Raw genomic sequence first — 9,554 nt, forward strand, 5'->3', positions numbered from 1 at the left:
TTGCCTATTGAATGTCACGTGATACGTCTTTATGCAATATTCATGTGAATAAGAATTAGTGAGACAAAAGTTAAATATTTAATCTTATTCTAGTTTATATCTATCACGTGATTTAATTTATAGCATTAATTACACTTAAGGTTAAATATCGTATTTTTTGTAATAGTTACGTTACAGAAAAAAAAAACAGTCTATGTATGACATACGTCCCCAACTATGTCTAGAATCTATTATTAAACGTGTATATTGTTATAAAAAATAAGGTTATATTCAATAATAAGTTTTAATTCAGAATTTGTTTTCAGGCAATTTTGTATTAATCACATTTAGAAGAGTAAAAATGATTTCAAACACGCGAGTTGGAAATAGCTGAAAAATCAATTTCTTATTCTTCCTAGATTGTAAAAAGACAATCAACAAAGGCACTGTTAGAAACATCAGTATTTTCTAAAGCCTAAGGCGCTCTAAAAATACACTGTTTGAAACAACAAAGTTTCTAAAGCCTAAGGACATTCAACGAATACACTATTTCAAACACCGTAGTTTCTAAAGCCTAAGACACTCAACAAAGGCGCTATTGGAAAGATAAGTAATTTCTAAAGCCTAAGACAGTCAACGAACACACTATTTTAAAGACCATTACCTTCTAAACTCTAAGGCAGTTAACCAGGACACTACTTCAAACACCAGTAGTTTATAAAGCCTACAACAGTCAACAACTACACTATTTCATACATCAGAACTTTATAAATCTTAAGACAGTTAATGAGGACTCTATTTGAAATGCCAGTTGTTTCTAAAGCATAAGGCAGGAAATAAGGTACTCACAAAGACACTTATGGAAACACTTGTAGTTTTCAAAACCTGAGGCAGTCAAAATACACAATTTGAAATACCAGTAGTTTCTGAATCCTTAGGCAGCCAACAAAAATATTATTTAATACACCAGCAGTTTCTAAAGCCTAAGGTAGTTAACGAAGATACTATATAAAATACAAATAGGTTCTAAATCCTAAGGCAAGCAACAAAGACACTATTTGAAACATCAGTAGTTTCTAAAGTTTAAGTTTGTAAACGAAAACAGTATTGGAAACACCAGTAGTTAAAGCCTAAGATCGTGAACAAAGAAACTACAGCCTGAACTTACATAATATTTTGAGATAATATTTAGTTGTACGTAGTAAGTTTCACTAATTCTTACGTTTCTAGAATAGTTAAGTACACCCCCATTGAGTCTGAACATCTTATCACACCCTCTTGTTTGTACACTATCTAATTACTTTTTAAGTTTCTATATTACATAATTAAATCATTTTATTTTCAGATTAAATTTTGAGATATCTTGTGACTAAATACGTATTTAAATATAAAAAAGTAGAATTTATTTGCAGACGTGTTGTTGTTTTTTTCATTTATCCTGTCTTTGCCAAAGTCAACCAGTTTGAAGTTACTAATACAATGGTCGGTTTACAATATCATATAAAAAAACCATTTTACCATAAATAGTATTATCATTCTTATATTAAAATTGTAAAAGAGAATGGAATAGTTAAAACATACGCTAAAAGCACCAGAAATCAAACATGTAATTTGATATAACAGCACTGCTTATGTTATCTAGTACTTGCATGATAGCTTCAGTTGTAAGAGCTTACTGAAGTATTTTCTAGTCAATTCACTGTAGCCTCTGTTATCCTTGTTCGATAAACATATATTATTATTATGATATGATCTACTCGCAATCTGAGGGTCGCGTGTTGGAATCCCCGTCACACCAAATATGCTCGTCCTTTCAGATGTGAGGGTTAAAAAGTAACGGTCAATACCACTATTACCAGTACAGTACAGTATTACCATGGAGGTTTAGTTCATCCAGTTAGAAATGGTTACTATTTTTATAAATAATCACAGCATTACCCTGGATGTTTAGTTTAGCCAGTTATAAATGATGATCATTTTAATACATCATCACAGGCTACAGCATTACCATGGATGAGTAGTTTCCCTAGTAAAAAATGATTACCATTTTTATAAATATCACAAGGTAGAATATTACCATGGATAATTAGTTTCTCTACTTAGAAGTGGTTACCCTTTTTATACATCATCACAGGGTACAGTATTACCATAGATGTTTAGTTTACTTAGTTAGAAATAGTTGCCATTTTTATAAATCATCACAGGGTGCAGTATTAACTTGGTTGTTCGGTTTATCCAGAAGAAATTGTTTCAATTTTTAAAAATCAGGAGGTACAGAATATATTTGTGGACTTTCTATTTAAAAAATTGTACCAAAATTTTTATTTTTGCATAACCTATATAAAACCTGTCATAAGGTGAACATACTGACAACCTCTGTACCTTCCTATCATAACTACTGTTAAAACTCTAACACTTTAAAGGTAAACATACTGACAACCTCTGTACCTTCCTATCAAAACTACTGTTAAAACTCAAACACTTTAAATTGATGCTGCTCTTGATACAACCGTAATCCTTTCTAAGAATTAATACCAGTATTGATAATGAAGACAATGCACTTGTTCCTTTATATCAACTCACTTCTCCTGTTTTTTAAATTAACTCACTTCTTCTGTTCCTTTATATCAACTCACTTCTTCCGTTCCTTTATATCAACTCACTTCTCCTGTTTCTTTATATCAACTCACTTCTCCTGTTTCTTTATATCAACTCACTTCTCCTGTTCCTTTGTATCAACTCACTTCTTCTATTCCTTTATATCGCACCTACACGATTTCCGAGTTCTGTATTATCTACCTTCCTCACTTTATCATATTCTATCAACATGTTTCTGTCAGCATACCGTCCTAACCCTATTTTATCATTTCCGAGACACTCATATTAATCAGTACCAGTACTTCTCTCCTGTCATCTCATCACCTGCTTATTTTCTATTATTCCAACACTCCTGTTTCTGTTTCTTACTATCCTAATATGGATTCTTTCTGTGAAATCTCTTTAATGAATTAGTTCAAGTGTCAGAGGTCTGTTAAGTTACAACGAGGAAAATAATTTATTAACGTCATGTAAGTACGAGCGCTAATTCAAATAACGTATATTAATAGATTTAATACTGACTGAATATCACTAAGAATAAAACTACGGGTTTCGATTTTGTCCTTTCTGTCCTTCCAAGTACGTATGCTAGAAACTTCAAAATATATACATTACATGTATTGTAACAATATATATACACATTACATTGTAGAGACATTATGCAGTTACTTTGCTATTGGGTAGATAAGTATTTTTTCTACATAGCAACAGTACATGGGTGGTAAATAGTTTAGCTAGTAGCAACGACACATAGCTACGAGTTTACTATATTGCTACAATGCATGGGTATTTTTCAACGTAGCAAGGACTACAATGCAGTTTACTACTTAGTAGCAGGACAGAGATAGTTTACTATATGAAAGTGCATTTATAGTTTATTACGTAGCACTCAAATATTTTCAGATTAGGTTAAACAAAAAAATATATTTAAGCTGGTAGAACTATGCAGAAAGCAGTGGGAGTAGAGATGGATTTGTTAACTGTTTCACGACATGGTTTGTACCTTCAGCTTTACGTATCATTCATAAACTATTTAAGCACATCTACTACATCCAGAAACGTAGAAGGATAGAATTCAAGAGAGAGAGACACAAGTAGACGGACAGAAAAATTATATAGTACAAGAAACTATGTAAATGCGCAAGTTTAATTATTTTACAGATAGAAAACCTTGAGAAGCTTTGTGGTTAATTGCAAACAAGCAAATAATTTAATATATGGTCGAACGGAAATCTTTCTTTATATTCGTGTTTTAAGCGTTCCGTTGTTCAATGAAATACCAAGCATAAAAAACAAATCAAAAAATTTAGTTGTATTTACAAACAGTTCCATTTTTTGTTTCTTATCGACAAGCCCACGCGTGATCACGTGGAGGTCAGTTTCACTCCTCTCTAAGATTGTCACGCACATTGACGACATGTTGAGAAAACAGGTAAAGACGCCGAGAGAGACAAAAACGGTGTCTCTTATTGATCGTCTTCTAAAGTTTTATGTTGAAGTTTAGTTACAAGGTAATGGAGCTAAATGTGCAAGTTATTCGTTGTTTTAGCTGTGGAAGCATTGGAGCAATATATATGTATATATTTAAGTAGTTTTTGCTATTATTGAGACAATATATGATTCACGGAACCAGTTTAACTCCTTCAATATCTATTTATTCTGTTTACAGAAATTTCAAGGAATACCTTATAACGGTTATCTGCACTTAGTCTATATAATTTTTAACACTCCTACGAAAATAGGCCCCACTTGAGTGTTAACGGTTAGAATAGAAGAAAGGGAGTTAGCTAGTCCGCAGCACCCATAGCTAACACTTATGGGGAAAAGTACATCAAACTTTGAACCTCAACCCTTCACTAAGCTCTAAATTATGCTCGACCTAGAAATTTCGAGTAATAAAATGCCTTGTAAGCATAACCCAAAATAACTCTAAATATTTAGCTTTTCATATCGATTAATCCACAATTAGTACAGAGTTAAACAGGCGACTTCTGACTTAATCAGAAAATAATACAGAATTGAGCATGACGTCAGGAAAATCATATGTAAAATCAAAGGATGGATATGCAGCCATCTACCAAGAATTAACTGGTACAGTTAGAAGATGGGCCAGTGAAGAGATAACATATAGTCATAGCTTATGAGAATAGCCAAAACATTTTTAATTAACCATTTCGTGATCGTCTTTACTGAAATCCCTTTTCGAGATTAGGGACCTCTTCTGAAAATCCCTTAAAATACTAAGTAGAAAGTTTATTTGCTTCTTTGTCAGGGGTAAACCTTCCTTGACCTCTTGTACAATGTACTTAAAAGGTCACGGTACTTCTACACTTCTGTTGTGGCCACACGCACATACGATCCACTGGTAACATTCTGACCATTCTTTGACCTTAATCTTGCAGATTGGTTCTGTATCTGACATCTGTAAGCAATTCTAAACTCTTTACACTGTCAAAAGTTTAAGACCATACTGAAACGAAGCGTTAATCGGTAAACACGTAACAAAATTTAGTCATTTGTGTTCAAGCATTAGCATTGTCAACATCTCCCATTGACATCTTCTGTGTTACATTGGATAAAAACATGGCAAAGGATAAAAAGTTGACAGAGTTTGAACGTGGCAGAATTGTCCAGCTGCAAAGCAAGGTGTCTCTCAACGTGCCATCGCTGGTGAGATTAGGCGTAGTAAAACTGCTGTTGCAAATTTTTTAAAAGACCCTAAGGGATACGGAACAAAAATTTCAAGTGGTTAGCCCAAGAAAATTTCGCCAGCGTTTAGCAGGAGGATTCGACGGGTTGCCCGGCAAGACACCAGCCGATCGTCGAACCAGATTAAGGCCCTTACGGACGCAGAATGCTGTTCAAGAACAATAAGACGGCATCTACGAGAGGAAAGCTTTAAAAACCGTAAACGTCTTCAAAGGCCACGCCCCCTTCCACACCACGAAACAGCTCGGTTAAACTTTGGTGACAAGCACCAAACATGGGACATAGAAAAGTGGACAAAGGTTTTGTTCTCTGATGAGAAACAATTTAACCTGGATTGTCCAGTTGGTTTCGAACTTTACTAGCACGATAAGGAAATTTCACCGGAGACATTTTCTACACGACACAGTGGAGGAGGTTTCATCATGATCTGGGGTGCTTTCTACTTCCATAAAACAATGGAGCTTCAGGTTATACAGGGACGCCAAACGGCGGCTGGCTACATTGGCATATTAGAGGAAGCATCCTTATTGACTGAAGGCCCTCACTTGTGTGGAAATGACTGGATCTTTCAGCAGGACAACGCTGCAATCCACAATGCCCGCAAGATAAAGGACTTTTTCATGGCGAAAAACGTGATTCTTTTGGACCATCCAGCGTGTTCACTGGAACTTAACCCCATTGAAAATGTTTGGGGGTGGATGGCAAGGGATCTCTATAGAAATGGCGGCAAGTCCAAACAGTGCATGATCTTCGTGAAGCTATCTTCACCACTTGAAATAACATTCCAGCCAGTCTTCTGTAAACGCTTATATCGACTATGCCAAAGCAAATGTTTGCAGTTATTCGCAGTGACGGCCGTGCAATTCACTACTGAGACCTCTTTTTGGGCATTTCTTACCCTGTTTAGGGCTTCTTTTTGGTATGGTCTTAAACTTTTGATCAGCTAGTATTTAGGCTAATTTCATAGTGTTCACATTTTCCCTATTAAATGCTGAAAAGTTTTTTATTTTTATTTTCCCTTGTCTTATTTTCATCTCTCGAAACTTTACTCAAATAAGTGGTCGATTCTAACAACGCAAAATACATATTTTTTATGTCCATTAGCCTTAAGATTTCGACCAGCAGTGTATGTACAACTGTTTGCGAGTAGAATAACTGATGGCCAAAAACTAATATTCTAGCTCCAACTAATCCCACAAAAAGTCAACGTGTTTTCGTAACCGTTCCCCGTCGGGACAGCAATAAGTCTACGTAGCAACAGTGCTAAAATTCGTGGCTCGATTCCCCTCGGGATGACAGAAAATCCAATGTGACTTCGCTCTACAACAAACAAATTTCTTTGCAACTATTTCTGTCTTTCGCATTTACTCTAAGTTGTATTCTGGCAAACAACAGTAAATAAAACATCCTGAATTTAAGTGGTTACGAGTGTTAATGAGAGAGCTCTAATTAAATCAAAGATTACTAGTTACAGATCTAAACATGCTAATCTATATACGTTTAAAAAAACGGCTTTTCCAATACTTATTAAACATTTTGTGCCATTGGAATAATATGGTACTGTATTATAATTCCTGATAATACCTAAAGGACTAGATGAAGAATGTTTATTTTATAATAGGCCTAATTCTAATGTTTTATGTCAATTATAATTGATAATAACCATTCTTCGCTAATTTGGAAGAAGGTATTCACGTCATAACAACTGTTTTTTGCTTAACAAACGACATATATAAGTGGCGTTGCGTTTCTTGTGTCTGAACTGAGGCAAATCGCGTCGTTTTCAATGGATATGGCGAATATATGTACTTGAAATACTGTTATCACACGCTCTCTTTAGCCTTTAAAATACCAAATAAACTAGACAAAAAAGATCAATTTAAAAAAAAAACAGCCCTAATAATTATGTCTAATGACAAAGTGTTTAATGTTGACACTTAGTATGGTTACAAATTAATACGAAAACTGCCATCGAATGGTTTATTGAAGGAACCCAAAAGATGCAGTCAATGACTGGGTAATTTCACGGACTCAGAGTATCACTTCTACTGATTGTTTAATCTTAAGAAGTCCTGTATATTCCGTCATTAATAAGGAAATTCGAAATATTCCATTTGACACCACCATGACGTTACACGACAAGAACGTGAAGCCACCATGCTATTACATGAAGGGAACGTTTTTTACGGGTTTGTTAGTATGATGCACAAGTTTGTTTTCTCGGTTGTATTTTTGCTAAGCCAAAGAATGTTTGTTTGCTTTTAAATTTCGTTCAAAGCTACAAGAGAGCTGCCTGTGCTTGCCGTTCCTAATTTAGGAGTATAAAACTAGTGGGAAAGCAGCTAGTCATCACTATCCACCGCTAACTCTTGGGATACTTTTTTACCAACGAAAGTGCGATTGACCGCACGTTATAACGCTTCCACGGCTGAAATGCGAGCATGTTTGGTATGATGGGTATCTGAACCCGCGACCCACAGATTACAAGTCAAGCGCCCTAACAACCTGGCCACGACAAGCCTACAAGGAGTGTATATACATATACATGTTTCTTAAACAAATTGTTGTCTTTCATCGTTTCATTCGCGATGTACAAAAAAAAAATCGTTATTAATTTACGTTTCACAGTACGTAAAGTTTACAGCCTTTAGAAATACCAAGTACGTTAGAATAAAACACGATATTTTAGTTTTCCAATGAAATAAAAATCACAAAAGTTCTCAAGTAGGACTTTCCACAAAAAATTTAAAAAATGTTCATAACGACAGTTAGTTTTATGAAGTGCTAAGCTTTTGTCTGTACAAGGTTTAATGCTTACGTGCGAAAATGACTGATTTAAATCTCCAAGGTTCACTTATATCCCTACAGGCGTTTTTAGCAATACAGAAGAGCTTTGAGACTCAACGAAGGTTAACAGACTCAGAAAGAAACCCTGGGAATACACGTTACGCAAATACAGTAACATACTACTTGTGTTTTGTTATTGAAACAAATATATTAATTTCATCAATGAACAAACCAATAGTCTATTCTTCAATCAGACAAAAATCTGACAAAAGAAATCTTTAACAAGACCTCGCGGAGAACGTTTTGTTTTTCTCCTTATAGATTTTTTTTTTTTACTTCGGTGTTTAAAGTATGGGTAACCAAGTCTTTAAAACTAGTGAATATTATTTGAAACCAATGATGGCATCACTAGAGTTCTAACTGAAGAAAGAACCAATAAATAACTTTAGTAGCCGTTCATTTACTTACTCCCAAAGGTACAAATATCCATCCAATTTAAATATCTTGAACATGGGAACTTTTTTGAGAGGGGTTTCCAAGTTCTTACTGCATTAAACCACAGCTTATGAAGATGAGAAATGCATGATACTGTTAAAGTACTCTATATGTGTATGTTCATTTGGTGGGGGATATCACTAGAAATGCATGATACTGTTAAAGTACTCTATATGTGTATGTTCATTTGGTAGGGGATATCACTACATTTGTGGAATTGCATTATTAATACATTTGAATTGATACAGAATATATTGTGTAGTTAGTGCCTCGAACTTAAAATTAATCAGGATAAATAGCATTAAACAAAACACATAGTTAAATACGTCACTTCGTACTGGTTTTTATAGACAGAATACGTGGTTAAAAAACTCTCTTTGTACAAGTTTTTATAGACACAACACATGGCTAAATAGATCACTTCGTACCGATTTTATAAACAGAACACATAGTTAAATAGGTCTCTTTGTAAATGTTTTATAAACAGAACAAATGGTTAAATAGGTCACAATGTACCGGTTTTTATAGACAGAACACACTGTTAAATAGGTGTCTTTGCACAAGTTTCTATAGACAGAGCACATGGTAAAATAGGTCACTTCTTGCTGGTTTCTTAAAGAAAGAGCACATACGTAAATAGATCTCTTTGTACCGGTTTTTATAGACAAAACACGTGGTTAAATAGGTCACAGTGTACTTGTTTTTATCGACAGAACACCTGGTTAAATAGGTCTCTTTGTACAGATTTATGTAGACAGAACACATGGTTAAATAAGTCGCAATGCACTGATTTTTATAAACAGGACACATGGTTAAATACGTCATTTTGAACAAGTTTTTATAGATAGAATACACGGTTAAATAAATTACTTTATAGTGGTATTAATAAACATAATATATGATTAAATACATCACTTCCTATCGGTTTCTTATAGACAGAATATATGGTTAATAAATATCATTAGAGATAATATGTGGTTACAAAG

This window comes from Tachypleus tridentatus, chromosome 9 (genome assembly GCF_004210375.1).
Source record: "Tachypleus tridentatus isolate NWPU-2018 chromosome 9, ASM421037v1, whole genome shotgun sequence".
In the NCBI taxonomy this organism is placed as follows: Eukaryota; Metazoa; Arthropoda; class Merostomata; order Xiphosura; family Limulidae; genus Tachypleus; species Tachypleus tridentatus.